Below are 27,379 nucleotides of genomic sequence, written 5' to 3' on the forward strand. Positions count from 1 at the left end.
CTAGTGCCAGATGTTGATAGTGGGGGTGCCTGTGTGTGGGGGGGTGGTTAGGTATATAGGAATTCCCTGTACTTTCCCATCAATTTTACTATGAACCAAATACAGTTCTAAAAAATAAAGTTCATTAATTTAAAAAAAAAAAACGAAGAAGCTGGGGTGTTTCTCTTCAATAAGGCAGTAGAAGGGGTGTCTTTATTTGGTAGGAAGTGCATCAGATGACCTCTTAAAGTCCTTTCCAACCCTTGATTTCTATGCTCTGTTTGGTGTCAGGATACCACTGACTCTTAGGACAGAAAGGGATTTTAAAGGTCATCCAAGAGAGGCATTCTTTTCTCTGCAGCGTGAAAGGTCATCCAGTCTGTGCTGGAAGATCTTCAGAGAATGGAAATTTGGTGCCTCTTTGATTAACTCTTTCAATGCCTCCTGAATCACTTTGTCTGAGAATCTTCCTTGCATTGAAACAACCTGTCTCCCCATAGCTCCCACCCTTTAGATATATCCATGGGAATGAGAAAGACAGCAGTGGGTGTCTGGAGGCAAATCGGATATCTATTCAACAGAAATCCCACCAATAAATATGAGGCCCTTGCCATAGAGGTGGGCATTGGAAGAAAATGAGGCAGAGATCAGGGACAACCAGACAGAACTGGAATGGACAGCAAGTCAGACACATAGTGAACTTGAAGTCCTGGAGGACAAAGGCAGGGGGCTCAGTTTAGGTGCTTGTGAGGTCATCGCTGCACCGGGCCACAGGCAAATTTGGGCAAAGAGTGCATTCAGTTATTTTTGCCAGTGTCATCTTCCTCTTGATGAGTATTGAATTTATTTCAACTAAATATTTCTAAATCATACTTTTCCCCAAAAGGTTCTTCTAAACTGTTTGCAAGCAGAAAGATCGATCTTCTAATGAGTTCACAGCCTTATTTAGAAAGTATTAAGGAACTTGGCTAAATCGAGAGGGTAGTTTCATTCCTTATTTTACTTGGAATTCCTTCGAAATCTAAATACTATTGAATACTCTTCCCTTGACACTTTCCTCTTCCTATCTTGACCTTCCTTCTCTCTGTCCCATTTTCTCTCAACGTCCTTCATTGGATTCTCTCCCCTCCCTTCTAATAGAGATGGTTTTCCCAAGGCCCAATCCCCAGCCTTGTTGTATTACATAAAACACATCTCTCGGGCATTCTGACCACTCCCATGGCTGTATCTACACTCATATGTTGATGAATCCCAAATGTGTATCTCTCCAAGAGCCTCTCTCCTGTGCTTCTGAATCATCTCTATTGAATAGGCCACAGGTACCAAGAGCAGGTGTACTCACAGTGGATCCAACTGTCATTCACTCCCCTGTTCATGCATTTCCAACCTGGCTCTATATTTACCCAGTCTCTAAAGCTGGGAAACCAGAAGTTGTCCTGCATTCTTACCTCTCCATTAGCTTCCATTATCCAGGCATGAAGTCCCATCAGCTCCATCCCCAGGCAACTCTAAAATATGTCTCTTCCTTCCATCCTCATTGCCAATGACACGGTTCGCCATCTCTCATTTGGACTACGCTTTCATTTTTACATTTTTCATTATAAGATATTCTAGTTTAGGTGCTTTTATAACGAATACCACATTTCTTGACTTGGTCTTACCGTGTCACAGTCTAGGTCCCCATAAGCCACTGACCGAGACTATTACTGGTAGTTGATCACCTGGTCATTGCCGTGAGATCTCTAGATAGTACGCTTTATGTCACAATTTCTTGGTTTATCAAAATCAAATTTCTATTAATTTACTTCTACCATAGGTAAAAATTTAATTTACTTCCCTTACCCCTAAATTGCCAGTAGCCCTTCTTCCTAAAATTCTGTATATACCCAAATATAAGGCAAATATTTCCTCAAAACTATCTCATCAGAAATAAAGTCCTTATTAAGACTTTCAGATTACAGGCGGTCTCCTAATTACTCAATTTTGAACGACAAAAAAGTCACATTAACCTGAAATGACCTCAATCAAACTCAATGTGGATGCTTATAGAAGTCACTTCGCATGATGGGGGAAGGTAAATAAGTTTAATGCTGATTAAGTCATCATTTCTGAAGAAATGAATTCAAATCGCAACTCTGGATGCCATTACAAGCCTTTCTAAAAAATCAGTTCATTACAATACATTACGTGCATATGTTCTGGAGTTCTCTATATATTAATGGATATATGTGAATCATGATAAAATTTCTAACAGCAGCATTATGCTTAAATTCGAAAAATGCTGTAATCAAACAACTTGGTGAATTCAACTTAGTATGTCACTGTTTTCAAGTGGCTCTAGATGAAGGAAAGATGAATGTCAATGTGCAAGAATGGAGTTTGGGAAAAATTGTATCATGACATCTGTGAAAAAGAGCAATTCTGTTTTATATAACATGAGGTTTAAAATATGTATATACGATTAAAGTTTAAGTTAAAAATTACAGGTAGACATTTGGCCATTTCAGTTCTTTTCCTAAGTATTGTACACTCATGTTGAAAAACAAGAGAAGTTGTTTTTAACTTTCTCATGTAGGAAAATGAGGCTTCACTTATATTCCCAGGGTCCACTTATATTTAGGCATATACTCTACTTACATCTCCAGATCAAGACCTCTGTTGGTCAGTGCTGCCACAAGCAAGTACAATCTGTTTCTCTATTTCACATCCTCTCCACTGTAAGCAACGTCTCTTGGTTCTCCATTTTGTAAAAAGAAGCAGTAATGATCACTCCCTTCCCTCCGCTGCTCCTTTCCTGTCCCCATCGACCTGATTCTGTGACAAAACTTGTCTGTGATTTGTCCAGCAAGGGTCACAAACTTTTGACCCCTGAGTGAAACATGCCATAGATGTGTTTTGTTTGATTTAAACATTAATTTATAAATTAAATTAGTTTCTCAGTATTTTAAACTGAGAGATTTCACCTGTAACCAAAGTACTATTTCTTAATATTTCTTTGATGTTTTACTCTTTTTCCTTCTCAATTCCATGACCTTCGCCCTAGAATGCTCAGTCACACAGCTGCCTGGAGAGAGACCAGAATTCATTATAGAGGAAATTCGAAGAGAAAGTCCAAGGGAATATTCATCTTCTGATCTACAAAAATAGGCTTATCAAACATGACACTAATCCAACAAAACTAGCTCTAGATTACTTTATGTCCCTCTTAAGTTTTCCAAGGGACAAGTTTTGAGGTCCTAGCCTCATGGATTTCTACAGTACCCTGACAATAGGCAATCCGTCCATCTCTGCCCACTGGAGTCACGCTAAGGAACTTAGAGGATATGTTATAAGTAAGGTCACCAAACAGCCTGGTTTGACTCATATAGTCCCAGTTCATACATGTCACCCATGCATCTCATCTAGCTGGTGCCTTCTTTCACTCTCAAATGTGTTCTAGATCAGATTGCCCACTGTATTGGGTCATCCTAGTCATAACGGAAGTTAAGGGACAGACCTCTGTGCTGGTTAATTTTATGTGGCAACTTGATTGGGCCACAGAGTGCCCAGATATTTGGTCAAACATTACTCTGGGTGTTCATGTGAGGGTGTTTTGGGATGAGATTAACATTTAAATCGCTAGACTGAGTAAAGCAGATTTTCCTCCCTAATGTAGGTGGGTCTCATCCACTCAGTTGCAGGCTTGAGTAGAACCAAAATGTTGACCCTCCCCCAAGTAAGAGAGTCCTCTTCTTACTTCAAAAGCCTGATGACTTTCGAACTGGGACACTGGCTTTTTCCTCCCTTCGAATTCGAATCGAAACACTGGCTCTTCCTGGGTCGTGAGCCTGCCTGACTTCAGATTGGAACCACACCACCAGCTCTTCCTGTCTACTGCTTGTCAACTCATCCTACAGACCTGGGGACTTGTCAGCCTCCATAACAGTGTGAGCCAATTCCTTACTGTAAATATCTTTATACACACACACGCGCGCACGCACACACACACACATATCCTATTGGTTCTGTTTCTCTGGAAACCCTGACTTCTGGTCTGAGGAACTGTGAAAAGGCAAGAAGGGAAAAAGCAGGAGAGCGAAGTGGGCAGTTGGGCACCCTGACATCTTTTCTTTTGACTGTGTCTGGCAAAGGAGAGACACGAAGGACAAATTGGGGAGAATACAGAGGGTCTGGAAGCCTCCTCATACCACTCAATCATAAAGGCTTGCTTGAGAGCCAAGTCCCACAAAAGGAGATCTCGAAAATGAGCTTGTTCAAGTTGCCCCAGGTTCCTCTGTGGAAAGTGGCTGAGTTTCTAGATGTGGAGTTTGCTAATGGGATGGCCATAGTGGGGGGAAGGTGGTGTCTACTGAAGACTCTCTAGAAAACCACCTGAGTTAGGGTTACTGTGGACTAAATGTCTGTGTCCCCCCACAGTGCATATGTTGAAATGCTAACTCCCCAAAGGTGATGGTATTAGTAGGCGGAGTTTTGGGGGGTGATCGGATCATGAGGGCGCAGCCCTCACGAATGGTAGAACTGCTCTTATAAAAGAGACCCCACAGGGCTCCCTAGCGCTTCCTCCACGTGAGGACACAATGAGAGGTCTGCGACCCAGAAGAGCGTCCTCACCTGATCACGCTGGCACCATGATCTTGGAATTCCAGCCTTCAGAACTGTGAGAAATAAATGTCTGTTGTCACAAGCTGCCCAGTCTGTGGTATTTTGTTATAGCAGCCTGAACGGACCAAGACAGGGTCAGATAGAAGTCATGGTCAGACCTCAGAGGGGTCACAAGTGACAAGAGAGGCAGAGCTGAGGCCAAAGCAGCCAGCGCGACACAAGACCCTCACAAAGCCAAGAGCAGCCAGATTACTAGTTCTCCTTTCAAAGATGTCAGCCACAAATGCCAGCCAAGCTAGCAGCACCCCCGTGGATGAGAAGCATCGCTTCAGGAGTCCAGAAAACTATCCAAAGAGCCCAACTCTTCCCTCCAACCACGAAGTTACAAAAGCCACATCCTGCCCCACACACCTGACTGCTCTTCTAGGGAGAAAGGCAGGAAGAAACTGGGTATTTTTATATTAGTTTGAACCATATTAGTTGCCAAATTTCAAACATTTGTAACCTGCAAATTAGGACAATAACATATATTTAAACTACATAAAATAAGCATACGACTCATTCACAGAGACCCAATTTTTTAACAGACAAAAGATTTAAACGAATATTTCTCCTAAGTAGATATACGAATGGCCAAGAAGCATATAAAAAGATGCTCAACATTATTAGTCATTAAGGACATAAAAATGAAAACCACAGAGATGTCACTTCATACCATTAAGATGGCTATAATAAAAAAGACATGCGATAACAAGAGTTGGCAAGGAAGTGGAGAAATTGGAACCTTTACACACTGCTGATGAGAATGTAAATTGGTATAGCCGCTTTGCAAAACAGTTTGCCAGTTCCTCAAAACGTTAGAGCCAAAGTTCTCATATGACCCAGCAATTTCACTCCTAGGTATATACCTAAGAGAAATGACAACATAAGTCCACATAAAGACTTGTACTCACATGATCAGAGCACCATTATTCACAATAGACAAAAGATGGAAACAATGCAAATGTCCATCGGTTTACAGATAAACAAAATGAGGTCTCTCCCTAAAGGGGAATAATATTTAGAAGTAAAAAGGAATAAAGTATTATTGTATGTTACCCATGGGTAAACCCTGAAAACATTATACTAAGTGAAAGAAGCCAGTCACAAAAAGCCACATATTTTATGATTCCATTTCTATGAAATGTCTGGAGTAGGCAAATCCTGAGGCACAGAAAGTAGATTTGTGGTTGCCAGAAGCTGGAGGGAGGGGAGCGATGACTAATGGGTACGGGTTTTCATTTTGGGGGGTGATGAAATGTGCCGGAATTAGATCGTGGCAATTGTCGTACAACTTTGTGACTACACTAAAAACCACAGAATTGTTTCTTTCAAAGCGTAAATTTATGGTATATAATTATACCTGAATAATTTTAAAAAGAAGAAAGCAATATTTCCTAAATTTTCAGAATGGAGTAACGCCGGAACAAGAGTGACTTTTAGGTGCTTTGGTGTTTTCTTGGGTTTCTCCTCTAATCAGCAGAAGGGAGATCGGGACAGGCCATAATCACAGATTAAATAAAGAAATGAGATGCTTTTCTTCGTAGCCGCAATGTAATGTGAAAAAGAATTTCCTGACCTTGCAATATGCATATAGATCCAGCTTTCTGGTTCTCTTGAAATTTTTTATCTGGTAACAGCGGGCTGGCAATCCTGGATGAAAACAACGCTCTCAGTTCAATAGCAACGGCAGCCCACTTTAGATGGGGGGCCCGCTCCCCGGTTTGCCACGGCCCCCTCCCCAACCAGTATCACTCACTCGCATTGCCTACCTAGTTCTGCATACATCTGAATTTCTGATTCTTGGTCAATCAGTCAATTCTAAGAGTTAAACATCAATAAGCAGTGTTTATATGTGTTTGTTTATAGTTAGGAAGATGTTTAGCTGCAAATAACAAACGCCTAAATAAAGTACCTTTAACATTAGGCATTTCTTTCTTTCCTATATCAAGAAGCCTGAAAGTGAGTAGTTGCCAAAGTTGGATCAAGAACTCAATGATTGTAACATCCCGATGTTGCAGAGGCTACTAGCTGTCTACCAAATATCCATTTTCTCTGTTTTGGTATTACTCGAATCCTGAGATTATTTGAAAGGAAAACGTGATGAGCTAAAAACGAAAATTCCTGTCTCTCTTATGACTGGGAGTATTTGAGATAGTCCTTGTCGGTGAGATGTAAGTGTAAGTCATTGAAGGGGAAATCCAGAAAGGCAGTTTTAAGGCTTAACACAGCTGGTACATGCCTTCTTTTCTCTCTGCTCTTCCTTCTTTATGCCGGAAATGAAAATACAATGGCTGGAGCTCTGACAGCCATTTTAAGAACAAGAGGATTAGAATGGCAAAGCAGAAAGTCAAAAGGAGCATAGGTTCCCGGTGATAGCATGTAACCAACCATAACAGCCTTGGACTATCCACTCTGGACTTAATAAAGCCATAATTTAAGCCACCCCTTTAAATGGTTTTTATTACTAGCAACTGAATGCAATTTCTGATTGGTACACTGCCAATGTATCTATAGCTCTTTTGGCCTTTTCATTAAAGTATTAAAACTGCTGCTGCCTCGCTCATGATAAGGATAAGAAGGGTGAATGGGCCTATCACAGACACAACTTTCCTGTTCGCTTAAAGGCAGGGACATTATTCAGGCACTAAATGGCTGTCTTATCCAGTTATGGTTGAAATTAGGAGCACACGAATTCTTCATTGAATATGCACTACTACACTTCCTATTAAGAAGTTTTTGTTAGTTGGGACAAATAAAGATGGCATCTATGCAAAATATCCACTGGAATTCGGAATATGCCACTGATATTCTTGTCCAGGTTCTTTGAATTCCACATTCCCAACTATCCTGGGTTCCGGAATGACTCCATTTTCTCATCCACTTCCCTCTATTCCAACTATAGCAAAACACACCTTTGGACAGTATTCAGATGCAAATGCACTAAAATCATGAGTATTAGGAAGATACAGGCCCATCCGATTCACACTAAGATCTGGAAACAATGTACATGTCCATGGATGGATGAATAAATACAGAAAATGTTGGCATATCCACACAACGGAATATTATTCAGCCTTAAAAAAGAAGGAAATCCTGCAGTATGTGACATCATGAATGAACCTGGAGGACATTATGCTAAGTAAAATAAGCCAGTCACTGAAGGATAAATGCTATGTGATTCCACTTATCTGAGGAACCTAGAGTCGTCAAACTCAGAGAAGCAGAAGCAGACGGGGGAATGGTGGTCGCCAGGGTCTGAGGGCGGAGCGGGGGGAAGGCGGGGGGAGGGGGAAATGGGAAATGCTACTCGTTGGGCGTAAAGTTTCAATTACGCCAGATGAATAAGCTCTAGAGATCTGCTGTACAACACTGCGCCTGCAGTTAATTACACTCTATTGTACACTTAAAAATTTAAGAGGGTAGATGTCACGTTAAATGTTCTCACTTTGATAAAAAGAAGTTTTAGGAGATCTACAGACTCATACGAATAACTAGAGAAAATACGTATATATGTGTCCATCTAAATGAAAACACAAAATTTTAAAATTCTTGTAGCAAATTCAGCACGCCCCAAGAATACATCCTTTTGCAGACCTAGTTTAAGCCACTCTGTCCTAAACAGCTAACGACTCCCCCTGTACCTTTCTCTAAACCTTGTATATGCCTCTGTCCCTGTGCTTGTCATTTCCTAATATACTTCTTTGTTTTCTCATCTCCTTTGTCCCTGTCTGGGAGCCTTTTGATGTGGGCAAGTGCCCGTCTCTGTTCCCTTACAGATAAATCTAATTATTTAACATTGGACAAATGTTCTATAAATACCGGTTGCTTTGAAAGAAGCTATAGAAAAACTCATCACACCTTGAAGGAGGTCCATCAGTAAGACAAATCTGAAATGATTCCTACTTGCAACCTGTACGGTATACAAAAAAGGAAAACCCATTAAAAAGTACTCGAGTACTTTTAACAACCTGACTTTGATGACCCGCAAAGACCAAGGAGAACATCTTATTCCCCTTGACAGGTACGTATTATGTATCCTTTTTTATCAGAACTCATAGATTTTGTTCATCCTTCCTGTTCAATCAGCACCAAGAGGCGTAATGGATGTGAACGGTTCCTAATGAATCTGGGACCCCCCTCCCAGCCCCCTGTTTCAGGGTAGAGCCATGAGCTCATTTACAGAAAGCCTTGCCAGGCTCTGCATATGGTTTGTAATATAAATAGATCACATTTGAGGCATATCAGCAAGATAGAGGAGGCTTGCCCTCCCCAAAGTCTGCTGAAGTAGAAATTCTCACCTAAAAAAGTAGGCAAGCCACCTCTACTTTCTACTTCTCAGGGAATTTAAGGATGTGTTGTGTGAAAATTTCACTCCTTGGCAAGCTTAGACGAGTCTTGGACCATCCAAAAATAAAATATGCCAAAGCTAAAGACGAAATGGTAATCCTGTTTAATGTCACCCTTTTACCTATCATTGGGCTTCGTGACTGCATATTTATTACCATCAATTTAAGTTCCTGATCAGGATTATAACCTATTGCATGGCCCAAACTATAGTGATCAGATTCTGTTTTGTTATTTGTAAATAAAATCTGATAGTCTGGCTTCCTCGTGATATGAGTCTCCATTAAAATAAAAACAAATCTACAGGATAAAATTGACCACAAAACCAAATGAACCTAAGCTGCACAACAGTCCTAAACGAGGGGGCTTTCCAGTATCTTTCGACATCTAATTCTTTGTTTGTTTTTAATATTTTTTTTATTTTTTTAATTTCAAGACTCACGAGAAGTTGCAGAAATAATCTAGAGTTCTGTACATACTCCGCCCAGCTTCTCCGAATGAGAATATCTGGCCTAACTATAGCGCACTGCCGAAGCCAGAAACGGACGTTGATACAGTACCGTTAGCCCACCTATCATCTTGTTTGCATTACACGCTTCTGTGCCAAGCTCTCGGGCACAGAGGATATAGGCTGCTATTTTATTTATTTATTTATTCATTCATTCATTCATTCATTCATTTATTATTTTTAGGCGAGGCAACCCTTGGTTGACCTCACAGATTGCAAGGACCTTGTCAGCTTACAATCCCTTATTTTTTATTTTTTATGCCTACAGCACCTGGTTTCCCATCCAAATACTAACCAGGCCAACCCTGCTTAGCTTCTGAGATGAGATGGGATCGGGCACATTCAGGGTGGCATGGGCGTAGACTACACTGTTATTATTTTTAAACGTTTATGGAAATCCGACTATGTACTAGGCACTGTTACGCACTTTCGCATAATAACCTCGTGAGGTAAATTTATTATCTCCATTTTGGAGTGAGGAGACTTAACTATGAAGGGCAAAGCAGATATGTCCCCTCCTTTCGATTCTTCAGTATCAGGCACGTGGCTAAGAGGCACTCTCGTGTAATGACATTAATTTCGATATGAGGTATTGATTTTTTTAAACCTTTATATTGAGTCTTTATTAAGTCATAGCTCTTCAATCTTCAAATGTATCAAGAGAAAGTTCACACAATCTGTTCATATGAATTCACCATTAGGCGTGAAGTGAGTGAAGACATCACAAAACAAAGAAGATTGTGCCTGCAGCTCAGGATGGCAAGGGCTCTAGGTCTTAAGTCCCTTTCCAGTCCTCAAAACCACAGTGACTCTATTTCTGCTCTTGTTTTTCTCCTGTACCCAGACGATAACGTTTTCATTCCCTGGTAATTATTTCTAAATATAAAATGAGAAAGAAGAAGAAGCATGTCTCTATCTTACGCTTCTTAATGTTACTTGTAACCTCCTATTTAATTCCCCACTAGAAAACACTGTCCACTGCACTATCGTCAGGCTGCATGCAGTTCGAAAATGTATGACCTCCCCAAAAGGGGAAGGGATTAAGAAGTGCAAATTGGCAGTTACAAAACAGTCACGGGGACGTGGAGTACAGCACTGGGAATACAGTCAATAATATTGTAATAACTACGTGTGGTGCCAGGTGGGGACTAGACTAAACGGGGGGATCATTTCGTAAGATATATAAATGGCTCACCACTATGCTGTACACCTGAAACTAATATAAAATAATATCGAATGTCAACTGTAATTGAAAAAAAGAAAAAAAAAATGTATGGCCTTAATGCTTCATGTGCCCTTGTCCTTTCTACCACCACCGGGGGGCCCAGAAATATGGTGGAGCTCACTGGGGCTCGGCCCTGAGCTACGGAGCATTCCTTGTTGTCTGACCTCTGCCTTTCATCAGCTATTAAACCAAGCTCACCTGAAACAGTTGGGACCCCGCAAATGAGTTCTCCCCTTATTTTACTGGCCACTCCTTTTCAGTGCCTTTTCCTATTTCCTCCTCCTCTTTCTGACCTCCAAAGCTGGAGTCCTTGGGCACCATCATCGGCCTTTTTCCTAAAACGGCGATTCCCTACCAAGAGTGACTTTCGCCCTCGGTGACATCTGGCAATGTCTACAGATATGTTTGCTTGTCACAGCTGGGGGTGGGTTGGGTGTGTATGCTAATGGCATCTAGTGGGTAGGGGTCTGGATGCTGCTGAACACCCTATCATGTACACTGCAGGACAGGACAGGCCCCATGACAAAGAACGCTCGCACCTCAAATGTCAGCAGCACCAACATTAGGAGATCTTGCCTTCAAAGATTTTATCTGATACTATAATACACTCAGATTCGGTCTACATGCTGACTCCCGAATTTCAATCTCTAGGCTTGCCTTTTCTCCCAACTCTCGTTTCTTATATGCAACTGTCCCCACTTCTGTCTGTTAGGTGCCTCAAACTTCACTTGTTCACAAGCAAACTCACTCTCACCCACAAATTTGCTTCTCCCCCAGTCCTCCCCATGGCAGTGATGGCACCGTCCAGAGAACGGTCTCAGATCCAAATTCTGATTGTATGGAGATCCTTTGGTACGGGCAGACTATGATTAGAATCAAAGAATAGTGGAACTGTTAGGGACCTGTCTCTGGCCGATGAGGAGTTTGAGATGGACCCAAATCTACACTTTTAATGTGATGGCAGAGCCGAAATGAAAACTATCGTTTCTTACAGCTTCCGGGCCGACAAGCTTTCCTGTGGCTGACTTAGCTCCCTTAGGTGAAATATGTAGCTCATTTGCTTTTGCCTCATTATTTTCCGATGTTATTGTTAGATACACAGTTTCCTATAGTGCAGGAGTCAGCAACCTATGGCCCGCAGGCCAAACCTGGCCGGCCACCTGTTTTTGTATAGCCCGTAAGAACGATTTTACCATTCTTAAAAAGGAAAAATTCCAAAGAGCATTGGTAATTCATACCATGTTAAAACTGCATTAAAAACAAATACAGTATGTGTAAATAAAGTTTTATTGGAACATCATTCATTCATTCATTCACTCATTCATTTAGGTATATCGTCTCTGGCTGCCTATGCACCACGACAGCAGAGCTGAGTAGTCACAATACACACCATCTGGCTGGCAAACTGAAAACGTTTACTGGCCCTTTACAGAAGAAATTTGCTGACTCCGGTATACTGACAGGAGCTCAAATTTTAGAGTTAAAAAAACAAACATGGATTCGTTCTGTCTCAGCTGGTAGTGTGATCTTTGAGCACGATTCAGTGTCAGTGAACCTCAAGTTAAATGGGGATAATGAGACTTTCCTTGAGGGATTGTTAGACATAGTAGAAGTAACGTCTATAAAGGCTTGGAGTATACTAGAACTCAACAAATATTAGCAATGATAATAACACTACTTAATAATATTATTGTTAGCACCAACTTTACCCTCAAAATTTCCCCTTTGGTATGTTCTGAGAGTTCCTGTGTCAAATGTCTTTTGAAATTCAGGCAAATACACAAGTTAAAACAAATATCCTGGTCCCTTTCATCCAATAGTTGGGTGATAACAGAACAAATTCCCATCACATCATGTTCTGATGGCAAACTGGAGGGAGGTTAATATCTTTCTAATTCACATGTCATTGCACGCAATCATGAATTCCCCGAGTAATTAGTTTCCTGGAAAATTGTCTCCTGAGTGAATAAAGGTGACAGTATTTGAAATATGAAATCATCATGACCTGCCCAATCCTCTTTCCAACTTTCTTATTCCAGACTGTCAGACAATAAGTTTAGTTAACAGAAAACGGGGAACCAACATTAAGTTAGTAAATAGCATATAGAAACAGTCCCCAGGCTACCTGAACCTTTACAAAGGTTCTGGTACTTAAGAGTGGCACTTAGAGAGGCCACAGACGCAGAGACTGGCTGCGAGTTTTAGTTAGTATCCCCATAGGCTTCCAGGGATCGGAGATGGGAACATGCCTGATACTCACCTTGCCTGTGGCTTCCATCGGGGCCTTGACCTTGACCTTGGCCACCTTCAGTCCTTCAGAAAATTCTGCCATCCCTGGTGGCTTCTCGGCCTCAGGCGTGCCTCCTGGCTTCCATCTCATCCCTAGAGTGGAAAAGAGGTCAACTCTAGCTCTTTTTCTTTGTGTGACCCCATCCTCTCCCCCTTTTGCATCCCGCCATTTTCTCCTGCTCTCTGGGCAGTTTGGGCACAGCGGAGAGTCACTTCCAGCCTCCTCCGACTTCCTCTTCCCGCCGGACTCCCCTTTCTATGGCACTTTCTAGGATGATCCACATCCCTCATGAGTGACAAGACGTCACCTTGCTAATTAACATATGGCCTAATTATGGCAGCGTTACACTTTAGAAGACAGAATTAAAAACTGAAATGACCTAAGTAATTAGGAGGGGCAAGCAGAGACAAATGAAAGTAGCAGGAATAAGGTATGGGTGGCCAATGACTTGGCCATGTCCTGTGAAGCTGAGAGCAAACTGGCCCCGACTCAGGTGATGGACACCTGGAGACTGACTCCGAGAGGACTGTTCTTATGAAAAGGGAGCATCCTATGTAGAGCAAGAGAGGATTTTCTTTCCTCCTCCCCCTCTTCCTCCAACATCCCTGGTGTTGAGGTGGTGCTTGATAAGATAGAGTAAATGAAATCAGAAAAATCCATACCCACAAAGTTGAATTTTCAGAGGACGTTGCATAAGAGACAGGACAGTGGGGGTCGGGGCAGTGTGATAGCTTTTTGTGTGTGTGGCAGGGGAGGGATTTTTATATGATTTTTTTATTTTTTGAACTTATTTTTAATTATAGTTGACATACGCGTGATAGCTTAACTCGTGTGCTGAGGTCGACACGGCTAGTAAGCGGTCCCTACTGTGTTGTAACTTTGGCCTAGGATTAGGACAAACAAGGACATCATGTGTGCATTGGTTGGGTTCCCCCAGAAGAATGTGAGTACAAAGCGCTTATTTGGGAGATCTAGGAAATCCTGGCAGAGAATGAAAAATGAGATAGGGACAGGAAAGAAGGCAATAGAAGGTGTTAGCAAACCAGTTATCGCTGTGGGCCGCTGGAGCTCAATCCAGCTCGGGGCACAGAGCAGAAGAGGAGTCGGCCAACTTTTCCTATAAAGGGTCGGACAGTGACTATTTTCAGCTTAGTGGGCCAAATGATCTCTGCTACAACTATTCAGTTCTGCCTCTGTAATGTGAAAGCAGCCATGATAATACGTAAATAAACGGGTATGGCTGTTTTCCAACCATACATTATCTGCAAAACCAGACAGCCAGGACGTGGGCTGTAGTTTGTCAACCCCTCGCTGTAAAAGTGTCTCTCAAACTCCTGTGGCGAAAAACCAATTTTTAAAAAAATGTCCAAAACAAGACTTATGGAAATACAACGAAAATGAATCACTAGAAAAAAAATGAAATAAAAAACACACACAAAATACAAGCCTTTTAAAAAATTATTAGTATCAAAAGATACACAATGTCTCTGCCCAACTGCTATGAGTTTCTAAATGCTTACTCTGAAGTTCTGCACCTAACTTATCACAGACAGTTCTAGCCCTTGATTGCAGCCGCGGCCATCACCGTAGTTCATAGTCCTATTGTCCTTCTTACCAGGCGAGGAGGCTGGGACAGTTTTCCACTGATACCTGCTCATCATTATCAAAGTGTGCTCCCAGAGACATTGACACCTGGTGCTTCTGGTTTGTCTGGCACAGAGCCAAGCACATTTCTGCAGTCCAAGAAGGCACAGAGGCACAGGGACTCCCGGTAGGAAGTTGTAGTCATATATGAGAACAGTGAGAGCCAAGAGGTCATGGGCGGGGCACTGTCACTGACCCTCTAATGTGACAGAGTAAAAAGACCACGGGCTTCGGAGGCAAAGAAATTGGAATAAAAGTCCTGGTTCTGCTACTTAACTTTCTCTCTCCATTTTCTTATCTAAAAAGTGAGTATAATATCATAAGGGTTGGGTTTGAGTTTTTGTTTTGTTTTTTTAAGACTTTATTTTTTTTTAGAGCAGTTTAAGGTTCACGGCAATATTAAGGGCAAGGCACAGAGATCTCCCTCTGCCCTCGCACATGCACAGCCTCCCTCACTATCAAAACACCCCACCAGAGAGGTACATTTGTTACAATTGATGGACCCACACTGACACATCATTATCACCCAAAGTCCATAGTTTACCTGACATTTCACGCTTGCTGTTGTACATTCTATGGGTTTTGACAAATGTATAATGACACGTATGCATCATTATCGTATCATACAGAGTATTTTCGCTGTCGTAAAACTTCTCTGTGCTCTGCCTACCTCCCCCTCCCCTGGCAACCACTGATCTTTTTACTGTCTCCATAGTTTTGCCTTTTCCAGAATGCCGTGTAGTTGAAATCGTACAATATGTAGCCTTTTCAGATTGGCTTCTTTCACTTAGTCATATACATGTAAGGTTCCTCCATAGCTTTTCATATCTGATGGTTCATGCCTTTTTAGTGCTGAATAAGATTCCATCGTCCTATGTCCCACTTTATTTGTCCATTCACCTACTGAAGGATATCTCAGTGGCTTCCAAGTTTTGGCAATTATGAATAAAGCTGCTACAAACACCCATTTGCAGTTTTTGTGTGGACATAAGTTTTCAGCTCTTTTTGTTAAATACCAAGGAGTGTGACTGTGGGACCATATGATAAGAGTATGTTTAATTTTGTAAAAAATGCTAACTGTCTTCCACAGCGGCTGTACCATTTTGCATTCCCACCAGCAAGGAGAGTTCCTGTTGCTCCACATCCTCACTAACATTTCACGTTGTCAGTATTCCGGATTTTGACCATTCTAATAGGTATGCAGTGGTATCTCATTTTAATTTTTATTTCTCTGATGAAATATGATGTGGACCATCTTTTCATATGCTTATTTACCATCTATATATCTTCTTTGGTGAGGTGTCTGTTAAGGTCTTCGGCCTATTTGTTAATCGGGTTGTTCACTTTCTTATTGTTGAGTTTTAAGCGTTCTTTGTATACTTTGGATAACGGTCTTTTATCAGATGTCTTTTGCAAATGTTTTCTCCCAGTGTGTAGCTTGTCTTCTTATTCTTTATGCCTATGGTAGACGTTGTTTACTTTCAAGTGAGCAGGAATAAATACTTTCATTATACAAAGCTTTGAATGCACACAGTCCTCTATGACAAGATCTGTGACAAATTGTACAGCTTTTGAAAAATTGGGCTAATCATTTATTATAAAATGTTTTTGTTCCAAATGACCTAATAGTCAAGAATCTGCTAAATATTATCATGATGGTTAAATTTTACGTGTCAACTTGGCTAGGCTATGGCTGGTTGGTTGGTCAAACACTAGCTTAGTGAAGGTACTGTAGATGTGATATCTACAGTCAGTTGTCGTTAAGTAAAAGAGATTATTCTCCATATTGTGGGTGGGCCTCATCCAAACAGTTGAGGACCTTAAGAGCAAAAACTGAGGTTTACGGGAAATAAAAATTTCTGCCTTAAGACTACAACACAGAAATCTTCCCTGAATTTCTAGTCTGCTGGCCTACCCTACACAATTAGAACTTTATTTATTCACATATTGCATGTAGGTAGAAACTAATAAGAAAATTACATTTAATGATCACGAAGTATCCTCTAATTATGTGCACTACCCCTGGTATGCCAGACGTGCTTCAGACACTTGATGAATGGAAAAAGTAGGAAGAGAGGGAGGCGTTTCCATCTGCAAACTGAATTCTTCTGCAGTTTCTGCTTGGAAATCAAGATAGAGATCGTCTGTAACAGCTGGTCTTGCTGCTGATAAAGACCACTCCCAGCACCTCTTGGACGGTTCGCCTTGTGCCACGCATAAAAGAAAAGGGCTGATGAATTGTTCCGCATAGACGCTGAGGGGAGAGATTTCCAAAACCGTAACTACTTCGAGAGACAATATGCCATTGATAAGAAATTATTTCAAATTGCGAAACGCATCTGCGTAAAAGAAATGTATGTAAAAGCCTGTTCGTTCTTTTGTTAGCAAAACTGAATTCAGCCAGATAATCTTTCCCATATTATCGCTAAGTGAGTTTTACGATAATTAGCAAGCTCTCCCAACAGAATGAAAGGCAGCTGATTTTCTAAATCACTTGCTTACCAATACACGATTGCAATTTAATAGGCCACTCTGAATAACTTATTTTTAGGACATATGTTTTGCATGCCATTATTTCCCCAAAGAGATGTTTTGTAAAATAAATTGTTTTTCATGTTCCTGACAGATTTGTATATAAATAGTAAATAGAAATACCTTCGTAGGATCATAGGCCTGAATGTAAAAGGGAAAACCATACAATTTATGGAGGAAATCAGGAAACTATCTTCTTGACCTTATAGTAAGCAAATATTGTTGAAAAGGACTCAAAAAGCATTAACCATAAAATATAAAAGTGATATACAGAATTTCATCAAAATTAAAAGCTTCTGCTCATCAAAAGACACCATTAAGAAAATGAAAAGGCAAACCACAGACTATGATCAGATCTGCAATACATAATCCATGACAAAGTACACAAATCCAGATGATAAAAACAACTGCTACAAATCAATAATAAAAAGACAAACGACTGCATTTTTTAAATGGGATTTGAAAATACACTTCAGAAAAGAAGATTATAAATGGCCAATAAGGACACGAAAAGATACTCAGTATCATTAGTCATCAGGAAATGCAAATTCAAGCCACAATGAGATACTACTATAAACCCAATACAATGGTTTAAATGGAAAGGTTAGCATTAACGAGTGGTAACTAGAATATAGAGCAATGGGAATATAGAGCAATTCTCATACGTTGGTGGTAGGGGTGTAAAATGGAGTGACATATTTGGAAAAGAGTTTGATACTTTCTTATATAGTTTCCATCCTCTTACTTCTAGGTATTCTATTCCTAGGTAGTTACCCAGTGGAAATGAAAACCTACGTCTACACAAAGACTTGTATATACATCTTCCTAGGAACTTTATTCATGGTAGCCAAAAACTAGAAACACCCACATTTCCATAACTGTAACCCAAGTAGCACGTATTCACAGACTGAAATAAAAAGATGGTTTCCGCAAAATTAAGTATGCGATACACTTGAAAACACTGATGCCAAAGAGAAACTTAGACAGTCTAAGAAAACTCTTTTGTCCCAAGCTGAAACGCAAGAGACTGAAGTTCAATTGAGAAGGCTGGAACTATAATCTATTTTTTTCATCCCAGCCACTGTACTGTTAAAATGGAAGATGCGGCTAATCAATTACAGCAGCTGAGCTGGAATACTGCATAGCTTATAATCTCTGAAGCTTAAAAGAAAATCCTTTCACAAAAATTCAGAGATACATCAAAATGACAAGGGGAATAAGGTGCCTTCATTTTCAATTAACACCAGTCAGAGTTTTAGAAAGCTGTAACATCCTCATTCCCCTTTCCTTACCTCTTCTCCCATCTTCCAATTTGATCATAAACACGTGGTGAGAACAGAATTGATGGGATGTTAACAAAACACATGTTTTCGAGGGATGTTAATAATATATTTAAACCCAAGATCTACTTTTCCAAAGGGACATAAATTAGAAGTGACAGAATACAAGGTATACAAGAATGCATTAAAATACATACCACAGAGCAGACAAAATCACAAGAGATGCTGTCTAGTTAATCTTTGAATATCCACTGTGTGATAGAAAGTTCTCAAATTTTTCCTGAAAGAATTAACATTCTTTCGTACTGTCAAATTATCTATTTAGAAGATGACTCAAAACGAAAAGTATAATATTTCACGGCACTTCAAACCAATGGGGGAAGAAATAGGAATATTTAGGATACTACCTTCTTATGACCGACTAAATGAAGAATTTGTGATTCTGCACGAATGTGTATCTATGTCCATATACACGTACACACTCATCTTAATAATGACGAAGTGCTTTCTCTTGACTTCATTACAAATGAAACGTGCTTGTCTTCCAACGTTGAGTGTCCTCGAAAGGAAACTCTGGTTTGTTAGCGGTACAGAGGTCTGGCTGTTGATAGTTCTTCCTATTTCTTCCTTTGCTTCTCTGTCTGGACATATCTTTTTCACATCAAACATAGATTTTTGACCTATTAACTTCATCCAGCTCATTACAGTAAGACTATTCTTCTAGAAGCTCATCCTCAGTTTCACTATCGCCAGGCTGTAAGTCAGTGGTTCTCCATCAAGGGTGACTCCACACCCCTGGAGGCATTTGGTAATGTGTGAAGATATTCTGGACTGACTTAACTGGGGGCTGGTACAGGCCAGAATGCTGCTAAGTTTCCTAGGATGTGTACACCAGCACCCCCGCCCCACCGTGACAAAGCATGATCCAGTCCAAAACATCAGTCATGCTCAGACTCAGAGACCCTGGACTAGAGTTAGGTATAACTAGTCAGGCATAACTAGGCCTACTGTGTGATTAGTCCACTGCCAAGCAATTTTATTTGGGGGTTTTGGATGCAGAGGAGTGAATTAAACTCCCAAGTTTCTGGCACATTTTCCTCATTGCACTCTACAAAAGCCTTATTTTATTTACTTACTTTCTATCCCCATTCCTCCATGCCACCATTCTAATGTATTTGATGTGTATTTTGTAATTTGTGTATGACATCGTATAGCATTTAGGGGTATGTTTGTGCCATGCATTTTATGCTACATGCATGGCACTGGAATCTAAACCCATATCATTCTCTTTCTGACTTTATTTCACACGGCACTGTTTTTAGGATCTACCCACGTTGCTGTGTGCAAATCCAGCATGCGCCTCCCGATTGCTAAGAGATATTCCAGAATATGAATTCACCTCAGTTTACTAATAACCCCCCATCCCCAAAGTGGTGGCTCTTCCAACACTCCACTACTGTAGATGGCATGAAGATCGTCTTCGAAATGTTCCTTACGTATCTGTGTGAGAATTTCCCTGAGATGCATATCCAGGAGATTACTCAGAGCTCTTTTAGAGATTATCGATTATTTTAGATTAATCCTCAAAGCAATGATGTGAGGTAGGAAGCATCGTTTTCCATTGTTGGATGGCGAAAATGAAGTTTCCAGGGATTATACAAACTGCCCAAGGTCACCCAGCAGAGCCAGAATTGGAATGTCTATATATTTTCTGACTCTCACACCTCGCTTTCTCCTTACGACTGGATGACTACGTGCAGATGCAGAAAACAATTCAGTCTTCTGTCCTACCCCAGATAGGGCATCTTCCTCTCCAGCCTTTCATTATTCCCTAGGATCCTCAGGAGCAAGTCTCATAGGGACAACTGGATCCATTACAGGGCCATTGGGAGGGCAGGATGGCCTGAACCTCAAGCCCGAAGATCTCACAAAGAAACATCAGACCTCTCCTGGTGATTGAATGTCCTTACCATTAATTCACTTTTTCACTTATGTTCCATACTAATTAATCGGCTATGACGTGTAGCGCTCGTCAGGGAAAACCTATCATTTGGAGGATCGCACTCCCATCTGTGAATCCCCCGCTGCAACCAGGTAGTGCCCTAGCTTGGACACTGTCTGAGCCGTCACACACCTGACCCTCAAGAAAACCAGCCAGATGGCCATGACATGAGGACCAGAGGGGAGGGCTAGCATCAGAGCCAGGACCAGCTTCTGTCCATGAGACCTCACTGCACAGGATGGTGACAGAGACCTCCTCTGCCTCAGATGGTCAACCCTTGGTCGGTAAGGGACCCTCATGGCGCCCTCCGCACAGCAGGGGTGACATGGTAACTGAGCGCAGCTGCTGGTACCAGACCAACACGCCAAGGGGACGGGAAACTAAAGGTTAAAAAGTCATCTGGAAATGGAGGAAAGGTTGCTGGCCTACCATTATTTTCACATATCTTCCAGTTGAATCATACGGAAAGGCTTCAAAACTGGGTTTGGCTGTGACTCTTCGGCCCCAGGAAGGCTAGGTGGAGGAGGCGGCTAACAGAAACAAGTCCGGCCTCAGGGCCCAGGTATCCGGCCTGGGTCCCACTATTACTATTAATCCAGCGAGTGACTGTGAGCAGCTCAGCTTCTCTAAGTCTCACTGACTCCGCCTGGGAAAGAGGTGAGTTTCCCATTACGTTCCAATGCGCCGTGAAAGTCAGTAAGAGTTCCTCAAGAGTCCCTGGGGATGGGACAGTGCTTGGGAAGGGGAGCGCCACCACCAGCCTGCTTTGATCAATTTTATATGCTGATATGCTGGCACTGCATAGAAGAATCACCCTTTTACAGCAAATGGTTCCAATGCTAAAGGAAGATTTTGAAAACAACTGATCACAATGACTTTAGAACTCTGGTGCTAGACATTCTCTACTTCTACCACTCGTTCCATTTCTCTTGACCCCAAAGCTCTGGCTTCCCTTAACTTTCCCTTTTCCTATAAAACAAAGAAATTGAAGGAAGAATCATGTCAGAGTGGACAGGGTCAACTTCTCCATTAGGACAGTGAGTCCAGGGTCCAGGACTGACACCCTGTTGAGAGGCCCATGAAAATTATTTTAATCTTTTAAAATCAGAAGAGAAAAAAAAAAAAACATAATACATATAAGAAGGGCTTCAGCCTGGATTATATTTGAATATGCCAAAACAGTGGTAAGATATAATTTTTAATATTTTTTGTGGAGGACAGGACCCCGGTGTTGGGAAATACATGGTCTTTGGGAGACAGATCTGGGTTCAGAGTCCTACTTTTCCTTTATTAGCTGCATGTTATTTACCTATGTGTCTCAGCCTCTTTGTCACTAAACGGGGACACAGATCCCTCCAGGAGTTGTTGGGAGGCTCAAATGAGCGAGCATGTGCCACTCTGGCTCAGCAGGTGCTAAACTAATGATAATTCTCCTCCTCTCCCCTCCCCTTTGCCTCAGCCCCAGGCAGACATTTTAGGGGGCACTTGGCCAAAATTGGCTCCTTGACCTTGCCTCCAAATTTCTAAAATCTCCTGTCAGATAATTCAGCCCTGCTTTGTTCTCTCTGTGTGAGGGATTAAACAGAAATCATACAATGGTTTTATAATGATCTCCTGCTTCTCTGTGGAAATATCCCAATTTTCACTGAAATAAACTGAGGTAAATGAAGGAGCCACGGCCTGGACCTCACGCTTTCTCATTTTTATCCTCCAGAGCTGAGAAGCAGCCAGACCTGACAATAGAAACGGAAAGTGACAGAATGTATGGCTTGATTGACATAAAAGATCTGTCCCCGGAAAGGTACAAATAAATCCAGTTTTCACAGTTTGGATTCTGCTTACCTTTCAAAACCATGAAAACTTTTCCACTTATAGATGACCATTCGCTGTTTTAATTTAAAAATAAGAATACGACATTAGCAAAACCACTCCAAGGTTGTATGAAGAACTGTGTGTCTGAAAGTGAACTAGAATTCACTTTGAAGCCTGTATAGAACACGTGTGCGTGCATGTTTGTGTGTGTAGATAGATAAATAGGCACACACACACATACACACAACCAGTTAAAGGAAAATTAGGGTACAAGAGTGACCCAGGAGCCCACCCCCAACCGCAGCTGAGTCACCTGGATGGAAATCCAGCTGGGATCACGCTTTATATAAGAAAAATGCATCTAGCCCTTATCCCACTGGGAGGGGCCTCAGCTGATCTCGCTTCCCATTGGCCCCTTGGCTCCCTTCCTGAGACAGAAGGGGTCACGAGTTCCCACAGACTCCGAAGGCCCTAGGTCCTGGGTGTCTAGCATTTCTGGACAAGTCCTGTAAACAGCTGGCAACCAAATCTAGATCTTCCGGCGCCAGCCTTTGGATCATTCCATCCTTGACACGGCTGCTCTCATGCTCTCCTGTAAGAAGGAACACTCACGAGGGGCAGGGTGACTCTGCTACAACACAGACCTCAGATGCATATTCAGCCTAAAGCCCGACTTTAGAACTCCTTTCTTAGGAATATTGGGAGGATGAGGTACCCATGCCTCTCGTCTCTTGCCAACCCCAGTTTATAAGTCTACCTTTTCCCTCTAGGACCTACTGCTACCTTACCCCATACTATGTGACATACAGTTTATCCAAAATCGTAATGAATGACCTGTAGGCAGCCAAAGGAACTACCTGCATGACAGATGTAAGCTGAAATATTGGTGGTGATTGGTCTGGGGATGGGGCTGCGGGCAATGGCTATTTTCTTCTTTCTCCTTTTCTGACTGGGTAAATTTCCTACCTTACTTTTAAAATGGAAAAGGGCATAGTTATTATCTAAAATGAACTTGAAACCACCCAAACAGTAGCCCCTCTAAAGAAACAACTCTCTTCGGTGATTTGGTCTAGAATTAACGACTCATTTCTTTAAAGATGTAACCTATGCGATATCGATTTGAAAGGAAATCGAATCTGAGCTCTCGAAGCATCACCCTAAATGTCTCTAAAGAAGAAACCAGTCCCTGGCTCTCTAATTTAGAGGATGACAGTCTCCGTTACAAAACATTCTTTCTTAGAAAACATCTTGCTGCATCTTTACAACGTCGCTTTCCCTCCAAGACTTTCGGGGAAAGTCATTCTTGTGAGAAATAATAAATCTAGCTAAATAAAATATGGCCTGAAAAGGATTTACACTTCCGTTTATGAAAATGGATAGCGGCGGTAGATGAATCAAGGTCACCTCGTTTAATTCATCGTCCTGAGAAGGGTGCTTACCTGGCTTCCCTGACCATAGGAAATAAAAGTGATATAGAAGTCAGATGGAGAGAGAAGGTTCAGAGGTGCAGACTGCAAGGCCGCTCGCTGGCGGAGAGCTGACGGAAATTGATGCCCGCCAGACTCAGAGGTAACGAAAAAGAGGTATCAGGAGATATTTTAAAAGTAAATATAAAAAATTCAAACGAAATTTGTAAAGTAGTATTGGACCAGACAAATAAAGAAAATTGAGGTTTTTCAGGTTTGTTTTATGACCAGCACCTGGCACATAGTAGGCACTTAACAAATGTTTGTTGCATGAATATTGAAGATCCTTGATAGGAATGCAGTGCGATGGTCACACAGATTTTGCTGGTACTATATATAGGAAACTATATTCTCTTTTTGGCAAGTTATTTGTTTGTTTGTTTGTTTGTTTGTTTTAGGTGAGCCAACCCTTGGTTGACCTCACAGATTGCAAGGACCTTGTCAGCTTACAATCCCTTATTTTTTACGCCTACAGCTCCTGGTCATCCTAGGTGGTCTCCCATCCAAATACTAACCAGGCCCGATCCTGCTTAGCTTCCGAGATCAGACAGGATCAGGCTTGTTCAGGGCGGCATGACCATAGACTTGGCAAGTAATTTAGAAAAATGTATCAGGCCTTAAAAATACCTATAACTTTGGATTCAGCAATTATGCTTTTAGAAATTTGATCTAAAAAATAATCTTAAAGTCATAAAAAGCCTTGTGTGAAAATATTTCCAATTGCTAGGCTATTACCAGTAACGCTGGAAACAAATCAAATTTCCAACAAGGAGAAACAGTTAAGTAAACTCAGAGAAATATTACACAACCAGTAACATATGATGTTCAGGACAAACTATAAAAATATAAATGCTCTAAATTCCTTAAATTTATCTATCAATCTGTCTACCTCTCTATACACATATGTGTTCATGTACATATCCTACAAAAGCATATGTATGGTATGATTATAATTCTGAGTTAAAAGAATAACCATGATTTCCTGTACCAACTGTACCACAGAGTAATCAAATAGTCGTTGAAGGACAGTTTATAAAAGTATTCTAGTAATAAATGAAGATTGAACAAAAGAATTAGAATACACTGAATTAGTTACCTTTATTGCTTAAAACAACACAGCTTCTGTGGGGCAAGAATTCAGGAGTGGCTAAGGTAGAGGTTCTGGCGCAGCATCTTTCAGGAGGTACAGTCAAGATGTCAGCTGGGGCTGCAGCCATCTGAACACTTGAGTTCTAAGCTCCCTCACGGGGCTATTGGCAGGAGGTGTAGTTCCTATCCATGTGGTGCCCATGACATGGCTGCTGGCTTTGCTCAGAGGTGGGCTCAAGGAGGGGAGGGGTATTGTATTTCTTTTGGCGATCTCACAATGATGGTCCCATCATTTCTCTCATATTCTATTGATTGTGCAGATCGACCCTAAAATAATGTAGAAGGACATCATATAAGGGCATGAATATGAGGGGGCACAAAGCATTGGGGCTGTCTTAGAGGCTGGCTACCACGGACAGCACTTTTCATTTTTCCAGTGAATTAATGGCTCTATGCTATCATCATCAGTGGCTGGTGACATCGCGAGAGAGACAACCAGACATAAAGCGCTGCTTAATATAAGTAACAACAGCAGCTATGAAGTAGCCTTGCCTCCGAATCTGAACTTGAATCTGATCAAGCCTCTGGATCGATCTACTAGTGTATAGAAACTAGAGGGGACATGTTAAACAATACCATATAAACGAATTAGCAAAATCTAGACTGTGAGCAATTTTACAAGACAGGGACCTAAATTCTTCAAAAAATAAATTGCAAGAGGATAAAAAAAAAGAGGCAGGAGAAAACCTACGGTTTAAAAAGAGACTAAGGATACTTGAAACTAATAATAAAATTAAATTTTAAAAAAAGAGACCGAAGAACATAACAATGACAATATTTGAACATTATTTCAATCTCGAGCTGAACAAGTAAATTGAGAAAAACAAGACTGAGCACATAAAGGAGAAATACAAATAGACAAATACGAAATACGACCATCTGAAACCATTCATTTTAAGGGGGAAGACAATGCTGTATGCCAAATATCTTAAGAAAATATGATAGTAAAAATAATCATTTATCTGTGCAGTTGACAAATGCTTATTGAGTACATAAGATGCGCAAGGCATACAGTAATTATCCTGAACCAAAATGAAAATGGTACATTCCAGACCCCCCAGTGGATGCCTGAAAATTTGGAGAGTGCCGGACCCTCAATAGACTATGTTTTCTCTTCTACGTACTTACTTATGATAAAGTTTAATTTATAAATCAGGCACACTTAGAGATTAACAACATTAACTAATAATAAAATAGAACAATTATAACAAAATACTGTAATTAAAGTGATGTGAATGTGGTCTCTCTCTCAAAACATAGTGTCGTACTGTACTCACTCTTCTTGTGATGACGTGAGATGACACAATGCCTGTGTGAGGACATGACGCGAGGTGAGTGACAGGCTTTGTAATACAGTGTTAGGTACTCACTACGAGCCGTGGCCCTAACTTCTGCAGTTTGAGGTGTGACAGCAAAACGAGCACAAATGTCATTTTCCCCTCTTTACAATTTCACGGATAGATTTGTTTTTACTATAGATCTCAGCAACCTCAGCATAAGATTTTTTCTTTCCTTATTAAGTCGAGAACTTTCATCTCATTTAAAGGAAGCACTTTCTGGCTTCTCTTCGGCATATCCAAATTGCCAGCATCACTACTCTTGTGCTTTGGGGCCATCAGGAAGTAAGATAAGGTAACTTGAACACAAGCACTAAGATAACAAGATAGTTGATCTGAGGACTGATAACTAATAATGAAGTGACTAATGGGCAGGGAGCGTCAACAGCATGGAGACACTGGACAAAGGGATGAGTCACATCCTTGGGCAGCACAGACCAATGGTGCAAGATTTCATGATGCTCCTCAGAACAAAGAGCGATTTCGAACTTATTGCTTCATTTCTGAAATTTCCCATTTAATATTTCCGGACCACAATTGGCCATGGGTAACCAAAACTGTGGACTGAGAAACTGTGAATAAGGGTGAGGTGGGGGGGTGACTACTGTGTTATGCTTGATGCCCAGTGTTCAAGAAGGCAGCAAAATGAACGCTGCATTTTTGAAAATTGGTATAAAAATAAGCGAGCCTAATAATCAGAAATGTGACTTGGGCTGAAGCTATCAAATCAATTCTTGTATCTTCCTTGCATTGTTTAATTTGATATCAGATGTTCTTTAAAACGCTTCGGCATTTTCCATTAATGAATAACATGCCTGCTCTAACCCTTCAGGTTTTTAGTGGCTAAGTAGATCTATCTACTTTCTTTTGGTAGGATTAGATATTCTTATTTCCATAGCATTTTTCAGATCGAGATATAATTACTTATCATAAAACTCACCCCTTTCAAAGTGTACAATTCAACAGCTTTAGTTTATTGACAGTTGTGCAACTGTCACCACTATCCAATTCTCGAATAGTTTCATCGCCCCCATAATGAATCCCATATCCACTAGCATTCTCTCACCAGAGACCACCTCCCCCCACGTCCCCCTGCTCATCACCCTAGGGAACCATCAGCATTTTCTGTCTCTATGGATTTGCCTATTCTAGATGTTTCACGTAAAT

At 41.1% G+C, this 27,379-nt stretch overlaps 1 long non-coding RNA gene and 1 pseudogene across 1 annotated transcript in view; both read right to left on the reverse strand.

The window, feature by feature from the left end:
• The window catches only part of LOC120611570 (uncharacterized), a 62,243-nt gene that overhangs the window by 26,809 nt on the left and 8,055 nt on the right, over window positions 1–27,379 (reverse strand). Inside the window, exon 2 of the long non-coding RNA XR_005655229.1 lies at window positions 12,961–13,082. This is a non-coding gene — a long non-coding RNA (uncharacterized LOC120611570). The remainder of the gene's footprint in view (window positions 1–12,960; window positions 13,083–27,379) is intronic.
• Window positions 24,193–24,311, reverse strand: LOC120611936 (uncharacterized; annotated as a pseudogene).

The sequence above is a fragment of the Pteropus medius genome, unplaced genomic scaffold, assembly GCF_902729225.1.
Source record: "Pteropus medius unplaced genomic scaffold, Ma_sr-lr_union100, whole genome shotgun sequence".
In the NCBI taxonomy this organism is placed as follows: Eukaryota; Metazoa; Chordata; class Mammalia; order Chiroptera; family Pteropodidae; genus Pteropus; species Pteropus medius.